Source organism: Lissotriton helveticus, chromosome 5_1 (genome assembly GCF_964261635.1).
Source record: "Lissotriton helveticus chromosome 5_1, aLisHel1.1, whole genome shotgun sequence".
Taxonomy (NCBI): Eukaryota; Metazoa; Chordata; class Amphibia; order Caudata; family Salamandridae; genus Lissotriton; species Lissotriton helveticus.
Window position 1 is genome coordinate 653,984,765 of NC_136065.1, and position 18,565 is coordinate 654,003,329.

Genomic DNA, 18,565 nt, shown 5'->3' on the forward strand with positions numbered 1-18,565 from the left:
GATAGCCCATAACTTGTCCTCCTCTGTAACAAATGGGCCCATTAGATCTTTCAGGGGTTCAAATTGGCAATTTATATCGCCACCCAGCACTACTAAGGCATTATTCGGGAGGCTGGCTAGCAGATTATCGAGTTGTTCTAAAGTTGCTGACTCCCGGCCTGTCCTGACTGGCCTTGAGTATATGTTAATTAGGGCAATTGTTAGCTCAGAATTGAATGACAATACAAGGCAAATTATGTCTGGGGAGATATGCGGCACTAGAGTGGTTCTATATCTAAGATGGCTCCGTACCCACGTGCAAAGTCCACCCGATGGTCTACCTCGTCCCTTACTTACGCCAGGTATGTGGAATGAAGCAAAACCCTTATGGGTTGCATTCACCACCGACCAGGTTTCCTGAAACATGCAGATATCACACTTATCTACAAATATCTCCCAATCTGGGCAGTCAAGCTTGTTTTTAATGCCTGCCACGTTCCAGGACATGATCTTGAGTTCGTCTAGTTTTCTATTACTCCCTGCAAGAACCCCCTGCTCTAGAATCTTTGCTTGGTTAGCAGTGTCTGGTTTAGGTGCAGTGCCTGGGATTATCGCTAAGGGCTTGTTTGCGGGATCAACATTTATTGTGGTATCTGCTTCCCTAGCTACATTGTCTTTGATTCCCCTGTTGTCACATGGGTAGATCGGGGCTGATGGGTAAGTAATAATACCAGATTGTAAGACCATGGGGATAGGGGAAGGTTTAGGGCTGGCAAATGAGGATGGGATTAAGTGGTGATCAGGGAGAGTGATTTCTCCAATATAGGTGTTTTCAGTGATCAAGGTGGGGTTGATTTCTTGCGAACTAGGTGACTTCTGGTTGGGATCCAGGGCTTTTCCCATTGGATGATCCATCGCATGATAAGCCCAAGGTTCCCCATAATAGAGAGTCAATTGACCTCCTCTAAGGCCCCAAATCTTTTTGCCAGGGGCAGGTTGAAGATGTGGGGTTGCATTAAAGGTAGGCCGTGTCCTTGCATTGCCCACGTCTGGTGCCATGTGTTGTATTTGACTCTGGGACCTTCCCTGCCTACGTTGGAATATAGTGGGACATCTGGGTGACCCTGCCCTGTACCTTGAAAATTCTGACGCCATGTGTGAAACCTCGATCTAGGATTGTCCCTTTCAACATGAAAAGCTGCTGGTACAGCGGGGAGAGTCTAATAGTTGTACCCAAAAATGGAACACACTTGCTTGAATGCATTAGACTGTACACAGTAGTGGGGTTTCTGAAATTAACTATAATACAGTCCCCCCTAACATCTTTGGGTTTATTGCCCACCCAACCCACTCTGCGTGTCAGGAGTATTTCATCAGCATTGGCACAATTGAATTGCTATGTCTAGCAAACAGATGTAAACACTTATTTTTAAGCTCAAAATGAGTTTCCCTGTGTCCTTCTTTAAGAGATGGAACTCCTGTAAGAACGATGACATAGGGTGCGGAGGCTGGTGGGAGGTTTATGGTGGGCAAATCCATCGCCTCCCCACCTCTCAATCTCGTTGTGTCCCCTTTATCATGGAGTGGCTCATTGGTACCCTCGTGACCAAATGCAGTGCCCCTTTCTTTATAGCCTTTCTCACGCTGTTTGTTTTGGCCCTCCTGGATAGCGTTTGGATTCCTGCTAGTAATAGTGGACTTCTCTCTGATCTTCGTGATTCCTGATTCTGCTGGATCTGCGATCACTTTGTCGATCTCGCTTGCGGGTGTAGAGGGCTTAGATTCTATCCTAGTATTGTAAGAGCAATTAATGGTAAGTAGGTCCAGACGTGCGGATATGTGGGCAAGTTCCTCAGTCAAAATGTCTCGAATTTGACCGCGTATTGCTTCTAACATGGGAGCTACCCAAGCTGGTGGTGTCATGTCTGTTGACCAAAGTTCCCCCTCCGATACAATTGGCTCTGTTGAGCCATCGTTGATCTTCTTACGCTTTGCCCCAACCCTTGTTGACTTGAATGGCAATCTTGGGCAGGTGGGTTTAGCTGGACCCTTGGTGGCTCCCCTCCTTCTAGTAGCGACTTTGGGGGTCAAGCCAATGTCAGACCCTGGGGACATGGTCAGTTTGGCTATTTCATGGGGTTGGTCATTTCCATGCTGTGAGTTTTGGGAGTCTGTGATAGTACTGATCAGTGGGAGATCTGGAGTAAGTGACAGTCTACGTTCAGTAAGTTCTATCTCATTTGCCACAACGCCAATTGCCCTTTGAAATATCCGGTCAATAGAAGTCTGCGGTAAAGAGGGGGGTAAAAGCCATGGTGGTGCATGACATAAAGCGATTGTGGTTTGTTTCCCCATGATGACAGAGTTAGCTGAGTACAATACTAGAGTCAATTTATTTTGCCTATACGGCGCTCAGGTGTGCCCTTCCACAGTTGTATGCCGTGTGGGGACCAAAAGAAGGTCGGACCAAACTGTTAAAATAAATGCGGCTGAATGAAAAATAAAGGGCTTGAGTCTCTTACGGTTTATCTTGTGATTGTCCTTACAGTTGTAGTTGGAGTCCAGCCCTCAATCCGCCTCTGCTTATTTAGGTGCAGCCACGACGAAGCAGTCCATTCATAATGCCGGGTAAAATGGGGCAAAGCCAAGGGAGGGGGCCCAGCCCAGCCACAGCCAGCCGCGAATGGGCGCAGACGGGCCCATCCTTGGCCCATGCTTCGCATGCCTCCCGCGCTGCAGGAGCCACGAGATGAAATTAAGCACCTCCGGGCACTAGAAGTTGGCTTCAGCCTCGAGGCTACTGGGGCTTGCAGTCCCCTATGCCCCCTCCTCCTCACGATGCCTGTTGCCGGTCGAGAATGCAGGTGTCAGCGTCTAATAAATCTATACTTACCTTTATTCACTTACCTTAATTATATATTGATAGCAGATATCCTGTAGTTGATATTTTTCAGGGCGATATTCTAGTGGGATGTATGTCAGTATAATGCGATCTTTTAGATCGCGGTACTTTACAACGCGGTTTCTACAACGCAAGTCGTTACAACGACTTGCGTTGGAGGGCGCGGATTGAGGATTAATATAATTTTATATTCCAACACCAGCCCACGTAACAGTAGGGAAGGTGTTGAAAAATAAAATTATTATATTCCTTAACCAACAGCGCCATCCAGCGCAAGTCGTAGTAACAACTTGCGTTGTAATGGCAGCGTGGTAAAGGTAGTGCAGTGTAAACATCGCGTTGTAAACGATGTTTCCCAATCTAGTGGGCCACCATTGGACACACCTTGTATTGACCTACATACGTGTGTGTAGACAATCAGCTTTGTGTTGTGGTTCAGGCACTAACAATAGCTTGAGTACTCCAGGTTCCTGATGAGAGAACATTAGGTAAATGTACAAAGATACTGATTGGAAAAAGTGGTCAGAGTGTGAGACCTGACTTGTTGTGCCCAATATTTAATTTTGAAGCTGACCTATGTACTAATTGGTCGGTTGACAAAATACAGTGTAGGTGAAGGGGGGTTGCAGAAAGACTGTCCTTGTTTACTTGATTAGGCAAGAGACAGCAAAACACCACCCCTATGAAAGTACACCAAAGTTTCTTCAAAAAAACGGATCTGCTTTTGGAAAAAACAATCAGTGTGCTTTGGATTATAATTTAAAATTCAAATAATGTATCCAAAGAGCTAGAAATTCAGCTTGGGAAGAAATTTTTATAGAAATTCTCAATCTTAAGCATCTAAACCACTGGAAATGTTTCACGACATTACTTCAAAACTGTACTTCATTTGGCAGTTGATTGCATCTGGTGGGCACTGGCACTCCTTTTTGGGAGCCGGAACCAATTTATCATCATCAGACTTTTATCCTAAATAAGAGCAGGGGGTGGCTCGTCCACTAGGGCGGGGGAGCGTCAACCCACTGCTTTCTCGCAATAAAAGTTATTACCATTTTATGTTTGCTTTGCGCATTGCGGGCTAAGGGTTGCTCTTTGAGCAGGGCAGGGGAGGAGTGGTTTGCCCACTCCTGAGTGCGCAAAGACTGTTTGGTTGGCCCTCTTGGGGCTGCCTGCAGCGTTGTGATTGGCTTAGGGAAGGGAACCTGGCTGCCTGCTTCCTCATCCTGTTGGAGGAAGGAGAGCAGGAGAGCAGGAGCCGAGAAGACGCGGTACCTGGCAGAAAGGTAAGTTTAATTAGAATTTGTTTTTTTTCCCGCTACCCCCGTGACACCCCCGATAATCCCCCGGCGCCTCCTCGCGCCTGCCCCCAACCTGTGAGCAGTGGCGGACGCTACTGAATAAGAGAAAGGCAGAAAAGGGAGAAGGGGAGAGAAAAATCGAAAAAGAGTGGCAAAGGGAGAAAGCAGGGATCAGAAAGATACTGCAAGAGTTATTTAAACCGGGAGGAAGTGTACAGTGGTGAAAAAAAGAGGCATGAGGTGGAATCAAGACTAGACAGCCACTGTGTTTGGCAACCCTAGCATTTGTAAGTGCAGACTCCTACAAAAGCTTTGCTCTTTATATTTATTAATGCAGTTCACAAATTTGGCATGGTAATACTGGGAATACCTCAAAGAATTACTTACACAGTTCTTTAGTTATCTTTGCTAATACCTGTAAGCATCTTTATAAGATTCAATCAAACTCTGCATCAAATGACACGGTGTTAGGTGGACTATAGCTCATGTCTCTTCTGGAAAAGACAACAAGCTTTCTTAAACATTCTTTTACCTAGTTAGACCTTGCCAGTGTAGTGTGTTTTGATGCTCAAGTCACAGCAAGCAGGGTTTCACCACTTCATGTGTCTACTCCACCTCCATAAATTCAACAAAGATCAAACAAGAAATGTGATAGAAATGCTCTGACCTGAATTACAAGGAAAACCTTTGGAAATTATCTCGGTCTTCTTTTCGTGTGTCTGTAAATTTACAGAATGAGAGCAACCTTCTGCAAATGAGTCTAGCTTCACTACAAAAATAGTGGCCAGTCACAAACTGTACAGCCATGTACCATCAATTCTAGATATGAGGGACTTACCGTAATTTGCCTGCCGCCTTCCGCGTCGCACTTCTTCTCTTCTCTTCCTCGTCCCAGCAGACACTGGGACCACCATGTCACAGACATCCATCCAATCCCCGTGCTGCTCTCCTCCTATGACAGCAGCGCAGGGATTGGCCTGAGTGGACTGAAAAGACACTCCGCACAGGCCAGGGAGTCTGTGGGGTTTTCTCCAGCCAGGCCGGCTACAAAGACTATTAAATGAAAATCTTATCTAAAAAGACATTGGTGTTCTCTCTGACAGCTGCAATTTGATCGTTAAGGTGTCCATCGTGGCACAACCATTTACTCTATCCTCTTGTTGTGTGCAGTAGGCATTTAGCTTTTATGTTTAGCGTGTTGTCCTCCCAACACACGCCGTTGAGGGGTTATAGGGCTCATCCCCTCGCCTAATTGCACCACCGCTTATATTTTGCTTTCACAGTACCCTTGCGTTAAACAGTAGCAGAGCACCCAGTATTTCCCCTTATCCCAAAAACCCTTCCTTTAGTTTGACTGTATATGCAGCCGGGCTGGAGAAACCTAAGTGCGCATGTGTGTTTTGGTCAGTCTGAGGCGGCTGGCCAAACACATACGGGCAGGCAGACAGGGCAGATAGCACTCCTCCTCCTGTGCCCCGCCCCACCCCTCCCTGCACAAGTTGGTTTTAAATGAAAATTAAAACGATGCCAGACATCGTTTTATTATTCATTTGCTTCTCTGAGCCAGGCAGTGGGGCAATGCTCTTCCGCCAATGTGGAGGAGCCGCCCTTTGCAGTTGCATCTGGTTTGGTTTATCATTGTAATGATCCTAGTCCGAACCTTGCATGTACAGATTACACTTGTCTCACGTCTAGTCCATCAAAGCCATCCACTGGTTGATTTCAACAGGATGGTGATTGGTTTATTGAGTCAAGGAGTGACACTCTGGGCATAAACCGTTCAGGAAATTTAGTTGATAGCTGAAAGTGGTTGAAGAATTTAAAGAGAAATTTTATTCTGGAAGAACATATTGGTTTCTGGATAGTTCGAGACTGATGTGTTCTGATTGAGTACATAACAAATCTGCAGCTGGCGAAGTGGAGGTGGGAGTCAAGACGTACAGAGTGATGCAGAAGGTGAAGAAAAGAGAAAGAGGATAGAGGCGAACAGACAAGGAAGCATCAAAGGTGTTCCAAATTATAGAAGAAAATTGAAAGGCAAAGTTGCAAGGCAAGAGATTTGACTGATTTATAAAGGAGCAATGTTAGGTGATAGGAGTTTAGTGCATCGGGCAACTCAAACTCTGCATGTGTATTGGCTCCAAAATATTGGTTATGTTGTCGAGAAGTATGTATTACACTTTTAATTCGACTTCTACTTACATTTATGACATAGTGTAAGTAGATATTTGAGAGCGGTTATATGTGCAGATCGATATTTAAACCATCATTTCGGTACCACGCCAAATGAGGCTGGAGTAAAGTCAAGAAGTCCTGATTTGACTGGATGAAGGTCAGTTATAAGGGCATTTAATGGCCTCCTTGTGCATTTCTGTATGTTCATTTGCATGGGACGTTCTCAATTTGTGGTAGTGAGTATTCAACTTTTTCTTGCGGGAGCTCGTAATAGGTGTAATCTAGTTCTTGTGGTGTAATACGACACACAGGAAAGGTCTGTGAGGCTGGATGCAAATACATAATCTGAGAATATTTCCCACCCCTGAGCAATTTTGTCACTAGAACCCCACAGCTCTCCCTCTTGCCCTGACTGTATATACTTACATATTTACTTAGTTCATTTTGTAATAATTTATGATGCAATATTTACCAAGATTGGCTGCTTCAGAGCAACAGGATACATGAAACGAGTCTGTGGAAAAAGTTGGAACATATAGAGTCTAGTTGGAGTAGCTAGGCACCCATGACAAAGTTTCTCCGATCATCGCCCCATTTCAGGAGGAGAGATGTCAAAATTGCTTTTGAACAGTTTGATTTACAGGCCTTTTCTGGACCACATGTAATTTAGCATAAAGTTCAGATGATCCCGTACTGTGAGGCCGTGGCGTTCTAAGTTGTTGGCTCCATATTTGAGGTATTTAGTTGATTGTTGATCACAGGATCCTGAAACTAAGCATGGGCGGATTTTGCGGATTCGCAATCCGCGAATTTGCGGATTTGCGTATTTGCGGATTGCGAAAATACGCGAAATCCGCGAATTCTCGCGGATTTGCGTATTTTTGGGGGGTGTGTGTGTTCGCACGGGTTTCTGCAAGTTCGCGAGGGTTTTGTACAATTTCGCAAATTGCGAACTTACTTGTCGGGTCGCCAGTTTTGCGAACTTGTTGTTTCTACGTGCCCAGCCTGTTTGCTAAGCTTTCTTCATCACTGCCACCCTCTGTCACCACTGGCACTCTCTTTGGTCACCCATGCCACCCTCTGGCTCACCCATGTCACCCTCTGTGTCATCACATCACCCTCTAGTTCACCAGTGTACATTATTGGGGCAAGCAAAGCACTGCCATCCTCTGTCAACACTGGCACTCTGGTTCACCCATGCCACCCTCTGGCTGGCACACCCATGCCACCCTCGGTGTCATCACAACACCCTCTGATTGACCAGTGAGTGAACACCTGCTAAGTGCTTTAAGTTTTGCAAACAACAACACCTGCCCTGCCCCAACTGACATTAATGAAGGCTGGCACCTGCTTGTCTGCTCCCTTTTCTTTTTGTTGCAAATGCAATGTAAATAATTTTTTTTAACAGGATGCAATGGCATACTTGTAACTATTCTGTGACTGTCAGAGCAGGGTCACACAATAGTTGCAAGTAGGCAACCGGATTCTGGAGGGCCCCTTCAGGAAGCACTACAGGTAAATGGTTACAAATGATGAGCTCGAACTTTTGCACCTGCTCGTTCGTTTTGCTTTTGCAAAACTCGTTTTTCGGTAATTTCGCCCTATTCGCGAGGCGCGGCGTAGTGCGAACTCGCCCGTGGAAGCCGCGAACTCGTGCGAGTTACCCCAAGGTTGAGTATGGGCGCCGCCATTTTGTTTGCGTGACGTATTTCCGTTTCCGCCCGCTATGTGTAATCTCGCGCAATGCGCGCCTTGCGAATGCAAGTTCGCACGAGTTCGCGAGAGAAATCGCGTGCGAACTTACTTACGCGCACGTGATCGGGCCGCCATCTTGTTTTTCATTCATTCCTATGTGTCTGGGTATGGTGTTTCTATCCTCTGTATATCTCTGCCATCCTTTGCTTGTTTTAATATTTTTTTGATCTATTTAACTTATTTTCTATCCCTCTATTTTTCTAGATCTATATTTTTGTGTTTTAGGCTACTTTTGTTTACTTTTCAACTACTTTTTTAAACTTTTATTTCCTTCTTCCCTACTCTTATTCTTTTTCATTTTGTCTCTTCTTTACTGCTAACACCTGCCCAGAACATGGTCAAGACAGCTGTCAAGCTGCCCAAGACGGCCACCGCAGCCCGTGCCCGGCTCCCGTGTGGTCGCTTGAGGGCGGAAATGGTGGTGCCCCGGGAGATCTTCAGCCCTGAGGAGGTGGGCGCACTTGTTTTTTATGTGCAGCGCCGTCTCCCCAGGACCATCGCGGCAGGCGGCAGGATCGCTGCTGGTTACACCAACAGCCAGGAGCGACGGTAGCGGTGGGGGCAGGTGTGCCGGGCCCTTTTTAAGATCACGGGGGTCCAGCGCACCTACAATCAAGTCACCCACCGCTGGACCGACATCCTGGACCGAGAGCGTGACCTGCTAGACGTGCTGGGAGTGGAGGTCCCCGGGCTTGGTGAGTAGTAGTAGCAATTTTTTCATCACTCACTACTCTGTTTTTTCTCCTGCTCTGTGTGACTGTGTTATATTGCAAATGTTTGCTTTAATTTTTTTACAAAGAGCAATAATGCTGCTGGTGATTACATTGATAAGAGAGGTAAATTAATATTTCAAAATCTTCTGTGCATTTCAGGTGCACTGTTCTCCTTCTCTGTGCCGGTGCCACTGCTTATTTGTTTTCTATTTTGTGTTCATTTAATTGGGCTGAGTAATGTATGAGTGTATTTTACAGAACTGCGTAATGCTAGACACAAAGGGGCAGATTTACAAGCCCCTTGTTCCACGTTTACAGTGCCTTACCTGACGCACAGCGACGTAAACGTGGCGCATCCCTGCGAGTCATGTACAACGTGATGCATCTAAGGAGATGCGCCACGTGAAGGCCTGGGCCTGCGCCACAATGGGTGCGTTCCCACGCAGGGGGTGGGGGGGGGGGGTGCCCGTCAGGCAGATGTGTGCCTCGCAAAAGTGCCTGCGTGAAATCTACAAGATTTAACGCAGGCACTTCCGCGACGCTGCTATGTCAATTCTTTATGCCTGCTTGCTTGAAGCAGGCGTAAGGACTGATGCGGTATGTTGAGTATTGGGCAGCCCTGAGCACTGCTATAGTTGCATCGCGCCCGCGACGCGACTCTAGAGATGCGCCCCTCTTTCGTCACGAGATGCGTGACGCATCTACCTACCCTTGCGCCAGGGTTTGCCGCATTGTAATAGCGGCGCATCTGCCGTGACGCAAGGTTAGTTTTGCGTTACGCATTTGTTCTGGTGCACATCTGGAGGTGTCCAGCTCAGAACTCGTAAGTATGCCCCTAAGTGTCAGATTAGCAATTACCTGCGCATCCCTGCAAAGTGTGCGGCACGGCAGCACCACCCATGGTGCGCCGTATTTACAATGCGGCACACCATGGTCCCAAAACGTCACTGAAGCGTTACGCATCGGTGCCGTAAAGGCGGCTCATTGATGGAGTTGCGTTGCAACGATGGCGCAGCTCCAGCAATGCTGCGTCAAGCCGTAAGTCTGCGTCATGCAGGCGCAGGGTTTCAGTGACGCATCATTGTCCTAAATGACTGATTGAAATTTTATATATTCCCCATAGCCACTTTTAGCATGCGTTCCTGCGCAGGAACGCCCTCCCTTGCGATGGAATGCTCCCTAATGGTGCAGGGCTTTAGAATGGGATGCATCTCCCATATGCGTCACGTTGTTAATAAACGCCACACCATGGCGCCTCTCTTGTTGTGGCGCTGCGTCACAAAATTGACGCAAGAATGGAGCAAAAGAGCTGCAAGGGGCTTGTAAATCTGCCCCTAGAGTAGAGTCTCAGGTGCAGTCCTTCCTTTGTAGCCCTCTTTTTGGATGAAATAGTAGGTTCTTGTTCTTTCTAAATGTTTGATTTGGTTGACAAGGACATCGGCAAGCAGCAATCATCAATGTTTTCTGTTAATTCTTTCATGTTGTACGTCAGGTCCGCCCAGGGGCAAGCGGACCGAAAAATCGGATGCAGTGGCTCCAAAGGAGGAGGATGCAGGCCAGGGCGGCGAGTGCTCCTTTGCTGGCCCCAGTAAGTTTTCATTTAAATATAGAGGACCTATTGTTGTCAAAGCATTCCTAATTTCATTGTTTCGAAATAGTGTTTAGATAGGAGCAAAATCAATAATACTACTGTTGCAGGGACAATTCTCCACAAACCGAACTATGGACACCAAAGACCAGAGTAATAATATTTCAGAGTGGCGTGTTTGGCACACTGTATAAATAAACCTGGTAGTGTCAGCAGCACGGACTCATCCTTGCAAAAATTGCAAAACTTTTCGCTCAGTCACTCTAGTCTGGAGGACTAAAAACCACAGAGTCTATTCAAGTTTAAAAGCTTTATTAAAAGTTTAAGTAAACACATATATTAAAATAAAGTTAGTTGGAAATGGAAAAGTGCTTGGTGCTGAGTTGATGAGTAATGGATTGGAACACATTTCTTGTGGTCGAGCCGAGCTTTCACCTGGTTTCAAGTTGATGTTGCTCTTGTCCTTAGAAGTCCAGTTTCTGTCTGTTCAGAGAAAAATAGTGTGTGTTAAAATTAAGCAAGCATTCAACAATTGTGACAAAAAAATGAAGCAAGACAACAGCTTTCCCTGGAAGGAGGGACATTTTTACTTTAGACTAGAGTAGACAGTCAATTAATTTTTCTGTTGTTTTCACATTTTTTCATTCATAGACCAAATACTAGTGGAGTGGTGTAATCTAACATTCTTAAATCTACTTTGTAGGTGGAACATCTGGTGGCGGGGCCAGCTCGGATGTGGTGGTCATCATTGACTCGGAGTCCGAGGATCAATCTGGGGAGGAGGCGGCGCTAGAGGAGTCGGACCAAGAGCAAGAAGTACAGACTGTGAGGAAGGAGACAGTGGCGGTGGCGAGTACAGGTAAGCTGGATCATGGTACTATCTGACTCTTAGATAGGATATGATGTGTATCCAGTGGTGGCCCAGTGACAAATTACAATATGGTAATTACAGCAGGCTGGGACCGACAGACAGATAGAGGCAGAGACAGAGAGAGAGGAAGACAGAAGGAGAGAGAGAGAGGGAGGGAGCCAGAGGGAGGGTGAGGGAGGGAGACAGAGAGAGAGAGACAGAGAGGTAGAGGGAGACACAGGGAGACATAAAGAGGGAGACAGAGAGAGAGAGAGAGAGGGAAACAGACATATCGCCTGGGCTTCTGCCAGATCTCTTTCATATGAAAGAGCATCAAACCAAGGATACAAGTGAGTTGTGGGAAGGGAAATGGTGATTCAAGCACCCCCCCTTGCCCCTCCCTGCGGACGCCCATGATACTGGCTTGAATAGTTTTGTACTGCGCTGGCTAGTTGCTAGTTGTACTGTGACACAACTTCCTGCTGAATTATTTTGTGTTAATCATATTCTTAAAGAGCATTGGTTACATATTATGTCTTTCTTTCTTCATATAGTTGGCAATACTAAAACCTCCAAACCAACGAGGGGTATGCTGGCTGTACTGGCCCGGCAACGGAGGCTGGAAGCAACTGTTGCCGAATATCGGCGGCTGGTGGAACTGGAGGGGGACGACACGCACTCCAGTGCATCAAATCTAACATCATCTACATCCTCCTCCGTTACCCCACGTTCTGCCGGTAAGCGCAGTGCTCCAGCGAACCGGAGCCGTGCTGGAAGACGCCACCGCCGAGCAGCAAAAGCTGCACCTCGCAGTACTGTTAAGGGTCGCTTGCGCCGTGCACTCCGCAGAGTGTCCGACCTAGAGGCGGAGGTCCAGAAATGGAACAAATATCAGAATGTGGTGGAGGGCCTCCGCCTAGATCAAGCCATCCTCCAGGAGAAGTATGATGCCCTGGCCCTAAGGCATGATGCCCTGGAGGCCAAACTTAACAGCTTGCATCCCTAGAGTGTCCCTTGCCCCTTTTTTAGAAACTTTTGGGGGGTGGGAATTGGGAGTTGGGTTTTTGGGGGACTTTTGAAGGACTATTTATTTGTTGGGGTTAGGGAGGGTCTTGCGGGAGATTATTTTGTTAGGGATATAAATATACTTTTTCAAACTTTATCTGAGCATACCTGTTTTTTTACTACTTTTGAGCTTGGTGGGTGGTGGTTTTGCAGTAATTTCATTTAACTGAACACTGTCATCGTGTTGGTTCACGTGCAATAGGCCAAATGTTTTCCAAAGTAAATGCCTGTCACAGAGTTGGTTAATTCAAGAGCCCTAGGACTTTACTGCTAGTACCACTGTCACTCTCTCGCCTCTCCGAATACTCCATTATACTACCTCCCATCCAAACGCTTATCTTACCTGTAATTTGTGTTTGAGGGCTGGCTCCACCTGGAATTCACAGAGTCGTAAAGCGTTCTGCAGGAGGGCCACAACTGGAGTTTCCCGGCGTGGATTTTCTGAAAAGCAAAAGCAATCAACATTAGAAATGTGGCAGCGGTGCTCACACAACCCAAAAACCTAGAAGCCCCAGAGACAGCACCCCTGAGACAGGCAAGCGAGCAATAATAACGCCTACACGTTCACGTGCAATAGGCCAAATGTTTTCCAAAGTAAATGCCTGTCACAGAGTTTGTTAATTCAAGACAAGAGCCCTAGGACTTTACTGCTAGTACCACTGTCACTCTCTCGCCTCTCCGAATACTCCATTATACTACCTCCCATCCAAACGCTTATCTTACCTGTAATTTGTGTTTGAGGGCTGGCTCCACCTGGAATTCACATAGTCGTAAAGCGTTCTGCAGCAGGGCCACAACTGGAGTTTCCCGGCGTGGATTTTCTGCAAAGCAAAAGCAATCAACATTAGAAATGTGGCAGCGGTGCTCACACAACCCAAAAACCTAGAAGCCCCAGAGACAGCACCCCTGAGACAGGCAAGCGAGCAATAATAACGCCTACACGTTCACGTGCAATAGGCCAAATGTTTTCCAAAGTAAATGCCTGTCACAGAGTTTGTTAATTCAAGACAAGAGCCCTAGGACTTTACTGCTAGTACCACTGTCACTCTCTCGCCTCTCCGAATACTCCATTATACTACCTCCCATCCAAACGCTTATCTTACCTGTAATTTGTGTTTGAGGGCTGGCTCCACCTGGAATTCACAGTGGGGGACTCGTCAACGTTAAGTAAGTTTCTTCATTGTGCAGAATCCAGGCATCAGCATTATGGGTAATGGATAGGGTGAGTCTGGAGGAGGAGGACTCAGGATAGACGACCAGGACTGAGTTCTTGTCAACTAACTGTTGTGAACCTGAGGAATGCTGCGGCATCAAAATCAAGACAGTTCTGTTGATGGGCTTGTTGTTTTATTGGTTGATTACAGTTTTGTTGGGAATGTGATGAAGCACTTGCTAAAGAAAGACAGACACACAGGAATAAAAGTGAATAAGGAGGACTAATTACAATTAATGAATGATTGAGTCATTTTCAGAACTCGCTGTCAGGGAAGCAGAACTCGTCCTCATACTCTGCTAAATCATCAGTCGGGGTTACTTCTGGTAACTGAGGAGAACTTTCCTCAGGTAGGGCGGTGTCCTCTTCTTCCTGCGTGCATTCTCGTACTCTGTAATCTGGTGGTATGAAGTGCTGGTTCATCTTTATCAAGGTGAGCCGCTCCACATTTGCGGGCAAGAGGCGGGACCTTTTGGAAGTCACAATGCCACCAGCAGAACTAAAAACACGTTCTGAGGACACGCTTGCGAGTGGGCAAGACAAGTAATTGATAGCCAGGTTGGTGAGCTCTCGCCATATTTTTCTTTTCCCATGCCAATACGCCAATGGGTCCTCAGTAATATTGACCTCTGTTGAGTCATCCAGATAGGCCTGCACCATTGAAAGAATGTCCTCCCGGATTCCTGTACTTTGCACTTCTGTGTCCTTTCTAGGACCAGGAAACCCTAGCTGAGTTAGCCAACTCGCTTCAGACATATCGCCTGCGCCTGGTGCAGATGATACGGTTGCTGGTGTGGTTAACGGCTCAGAGGGAAAGTCACTCACTTCTGCCACAGGCACAGATGCAGAAGTGCTTTTTTGGGACGCCTGATGGCCTGCTGATTCACTAGTAGTACTGTCTTCTCCTACAGTTTCCTTCCGCTCTATTTCAAAACGAATGGCTGACTGAGCTAGCCAATCTTTGTACTCTGTAACATCCGATGTTTCAAAAGGAATTATTACTTTGCCAAACAATGGCTTTTTGTAACGTGGATCCAGAATAGTAGCACAAATGTAGTGCTGTTGTTTCTTGATATTTACAAGCCGTTCATTGCTAACTAGGCTTTGTAATAATCTCTGCGCCAACTCATGTGCTTCGTTCTTTCCAACGTCCTTTAATTGTGAAGACACCACCTTGACTTGGTGCTCGAGCTTCAGCAACAGTGGGATAGCTTTGCTCAAAGAACAGTCCTCCCTGCTGACGTCACGCGTGAAGACCTCAAAAGGCCGAAGCATGTCTGTCAGGCTTTTAACTAGCTGCCATTGCTCCACCGCTAGCATCATTTCTGTCGTATCACCACCCATGTTGTAGAAATACTCATTGACTACTGGAAACAGCTCATGCAGACGCTCAAGCATGTAGAAGGTTGAGTTCCAACGTGTTGCCACCTCCTGGATAAGTGCTTTCACTGGCATTCTACGTTCATTTTGCTTGCGCCTCAGCTCCTTCCGGGCCTTAAAAGAATGGTTGAAATGTGTGCATATTCTTCTGCAGATGGTAGTGTTTTGTCGACTGCAAGTTCTTTTTTAAAAAAAATTTGCACAACAAGGTTGATACAGTGCGCCAAACACGGCACTCTGAAATAGAAACCGTCCGCCATGGCCTTAACTACATTACTGCCATTATCTGTAGAAACATAACCAACCTTGCAATGTCTTGGGCGCAGCCATTGCAAGACCTTTTTGTTGAAGTCAGCCAAAATGTTGACTGCAGTATGACTTTTCTCCATGCCAAACATGGCTAATGTTGCATGTTTACGAGCACCCTTAAAAATCTCGACCAAGTCACCACCTGCATTTATCTGTTTTATAACCCCCGAAAAAGAGACCCAGTGTGCAGTGATGCACATGTAATCAAGGGCTTGGCAACTGGTCCACATGTCTGTTGTCAAGTGTATAGTGTGAACAGCACTCTTCTGCAAAGCTGCCCCCACCAACTCAAGCACCTCTTTGTGTAGTGCTGGAACAGCAACCCTGGCAAAATAGTACCGGCTAGGAACCTTCCATTTAGGGGCCAATGTTGCCACGAGTTCAAGGAAACCCACACCTTCGACAAACGAAAAAGGGAGAAGGTCCACCACTAGCATTTTTGCCAGCCTAGTGTTATACAGGCGTACAGTTGGGTGGTTGCGTTGAAATTGCGCATCTGAGGAGAACATGGCTGAAATGGTGCGCTGGACAAATTTACGGGATGATGCTGATGCCTTCTTCGACCCACTTCTGATCAGTGTTGACATTTTCCGCATTGGTGTGTCTCCCAGACTCTCAGTGTGCCTGCTATGTGTTACGGAGGGTGTGGTGCTGCCAGGGGTACTGGGTGCAACCGGACACATGTCTGACGCTTCTTCTACCTCCCCATCATCTTCAGATGAAACACCTACTATGGGTATATTTTGGCCACTTTCCCTTTGGGATCGCTTTCCCTTGACGTTTGCTAGGTGCGGAAACCATTCGACAGCGTGCTTTCTTTCAAGATGACCTATCTGGCCTCCGGTTCCATAGTTGGTACCAGTCTTACCACGGCTAACGCTAGTCTTACAAATGCAACAAACGGCTATGTTATCATACTTTTCATGGACACTAAAAAAGTTCCAAACTGGGGACTGAAAACTTCTGGTTTTGCCGCACGAGGTGATACTGCTGCCAATGCCAGATGAAGCAGTGGTGGATGAGCCTTGCAGACATCTACTGGGTTGTGCAATTATTGCAGCAACCTTACTTGAGGGAGTCGAGCTGGATGGAGTCCCCCTCTGGGTAGAAAATATGGGAGCTGTAGGTTTTGTTGAACTTGTGGTACTACTTGACTGCGTTGGTGGTGCTACCAGTGCCACGTCGCCAGGGTCACGCTCTGCATGACGTCGGGATAGGGTATAAATGTCTGTCTGCTGCATGGCCGGTGTGGCTGGACTGACATGTGTGATGACTAGGTCATTGCTGTCATCCTGTTCAACAACATCAGAATGCACCACTTCATCAAGTCCGACGTTCGGATCCATAAGTATGAGCTTTCCGGGGCCCTTCCTTTTAACATGTGATACCTTTCGCAGCTCATGGTGTGCCTCCCTCTCAGACGTCAGAGATGGTTGCCAATCTAGATCCAGATCATCATCTGATGAAGCGGGGCTTGAAGAGGAACTTCTACACACCCTCCTTGATCTTTTCCTTGCTGGGGAGCTGGGAGAAAATGAATCATCAGGAGGAGTGGCTTCGTCTTCCTGACATGATACCCCGGCTCCAAAGTCAATTTCCTCCTGTGCCCCTACTTCTGGTAGAACAACCATTGTGGGCACTTGCACCGCTCCATGCGCCGCTACATGGGCATCTTCACTGACCTCTACTTGCAAGTCTCCATGGACCTCTCCTTCTCGGCCTTCTCCTTCTCGGCCTTCTCCTTCTCGGCCTTCTCCTTCTCGGCCTTCTCCTTCTCGGACAGCTCCTTCTCGGACAGCTCCTTCTCGGACAGCTCCTTCTCGGACAGCTCCTTCTCGGACAGTTCCTTCTCGGACAGCTCCTTCTCGGACAGCTCCTTCTCGGACAGCTCCTTCTTGGACAGCTCTTTGCGCATGTACTTCTGCTTGTACTAGTAGCCCATGCAGTTGTTGTTGCGGCTTTGGTTGTTGAATAGTACTTGTGAGATGAGTTAAAACCTGTGTTGATGGCGTGCTGCTACTTTCTTGCGATGATCCAACATCACTGGTCGTTGGTGATTCAACAACTAAACAGGCTACCTGTGCAGCACTCATGGTGGGCCTTTGTTTTTTTTGTTGGTTTTCCCCAAAAAATGTAGTGGTCGAACCACCAGTCTCCTTGGTAAGTGGTGCCACTTGCTTCTTCTTCTCCTTAGTAGAGACATCTTTCTTGCAGGAGGACCTACGGGCACCTCTTTTTGGAGCCATCTTCTTCAGATGTCGGAACAACAGGCCGCAGCAGCACTTCTTCCTGGCACTGATGCTCAACGATGATGCAGACTTTTGTGCACCTAAAAGCAAACGAAGACAGAGGAACATCAGTAAATATAAATGTTGCATATGTAGCGCTTGAATAAACAGTTTGCAAGTAGGCATTTATGAATACACACGTGCACACCACACAATATGGAAATTTCAAAATTATGATTTGCTAAATTTTTGGGAAACAGGAATTTAACATTGATCCAAGAGAGCACACACACAGAGGGTTGTACTTTCATGTACCCCTGACTCCGCCTGGGCACAATGGGTGAAAGCAAGGCACAATGGGTGCAGGCCTATGTCTCAAAGCTCACTGCCTGCCTTCAAAATGGCCGCTTGACCCCCCCCATCCACATGGCCAGGACCATGCCTCAAAATGGCCACCACCAACATAGCCAGCACCCAACCCCTACTCCAAAAAGTGAAAACACACAACACAAATCAAATCACCACAATCCAATGCCATCCATCAATTTTCAGAAGGCTTATGCTGCCTGCTGTTGTTTTTCCGGTGCAAAATTGCAATTTTTACAATTTCGCGAGTGCGAGATTGTTGCTTCACGGCGCGAACGTGGCAAAAACCCGCAAAATGCGCAAACAGACCGATTCTGGGCCCCCCTGGGCATAATGGATGACATCAGAGCACAGTGGGTGCAGGCCTATGGCACAAAGCACACAAACTGGCTTACAAATGGCCCCTAGACCCCCACCCACACGGGACCAGACAATAAAATGGCCCCCACCCACATAGCAAGCCCCCAACACCACCCCAAAAAGTCCTAAAACACACAAAAATCAGCAAAATCCAATGCCATCCATGCCCTGGCCAGAATCATGTTAAAAAAAATTCAACAAAACAGTTGTATCATGCATGCACCCATAAATAAGCCTGGTGGTTTTCAATTCATGTGCAGCAGAATTGTAATTTTTACAATTTCGCGAGTGCGAGATTGTTGCTGCGCGGGACACGAGCAGTGCGAACACAAGCAAAAACATCCTCACCTCGCGAACTTGCAGATTTTCCCCCCAAAAAAAGTC